Source organism: Amblyomma mixtum, chromosome 1 (assembly GCF_055824585.1).
Source record: "Amblyomma mixtum isolate Tamu chromosome 1, ASM5582458v1, whole genome shotgun sequence".
In the NCBI taxonomy this organism is placed as follows: Eukaryota; Metazoa; Arthropoda; class Arachnida; order Ixodida; family Ixodidae; genus Amblyomma; species Amblyomma mixtum.
This window is the reverse complement of record NC_143012.1, coordinates 108,334,618-108,335,684: the sequence shown is the minus strand read 5'-3', so window position 1 is coordinate 108,335,684 and position 1,067 is coordinate 108,334,618.

Genomic DNA, 1,067 nt, shown 5'->3' with positions numbered 1-1,067 from the left:
ATTGCCTTATCGCTCGATCAAGATTTACAACGTCGTTAGCAACCTCTACATTCCTTCCTTGTACCTCCGGCACTGTGCACACCACGATCTGCGCTTGCTGTGCTATCGCCGTTATACCGTCAACTCCCTCAGCTAATCTTTTCACTACTTGTGCGGCGTCACCATTCAGGACATCATTTAGCCCCGCCGCTACTACTACCAAGTTACGCCTTGTAACATTCTTGGAAAGATCACTTTTTGTCCTTCTCAGTACCTCGTCCACTGTCCTCCCTGGGAATACACCGACTGCTACCCGCCTATCACCCTTTACACGCTCCACTACGGCTCTTTTGCATCGCCTCATGTTTGAGTCACCAGAGGCGTACTCTGCCCCTCCCTCCCAACTTCCCGATCTTGCTGCCTCTTATCAGTGACTGTGACATCATTCCTTGGGTTTAGCTGGTTCCCCTTCTCTCCATCGCCGCTCGACTTCCTAGCTGCCACCTGTGCGTAGCTCTTCCTGTCTGAACAAATCTGACTTACTTGCTTATCACTGTCCATGCCAGTGCAAGCCCCATCCACGTGGCTGGCGCTGGAATCTCCGCCAATGTGGCTTCCAAAGGCAGTGTCAGCCATTTCTGACTCCAACTGACCAAGCTGCTCTTGAAGTTTGCGCTTCTCTTGCCTCTCTACCTGTAACTCTCTTTTTTGAGCATCCATACGCAGCACTAGTTTGCTGTTCGGCAGTTCAGTCCTGTCCAGCCGTGCACCTAATACGCAGCATTTGCACATAAAATCTGCGCCTTCGGCCGCCTCCACCGGTTCGAACCGCGTTTCTTTTAAATTCACCGACGCCTCACACTCCATATATTTAACCTTCAGTAGCTTAACCATCTTAGCAGCACTCGATTATTGCTACCACCAAATGCTAAGATATCTACAGGCTCAAAACTAAAAAAAAACACACTTGAAAACACGTGCACAAATAAAACAAAATTCTGCCGACCGCAAATGCCGATAGATCACTTAGAAAGGAATAATTATCTTTCTAAAAAAGTTAACGCACAAATAAGCACTGAAAAAATAGC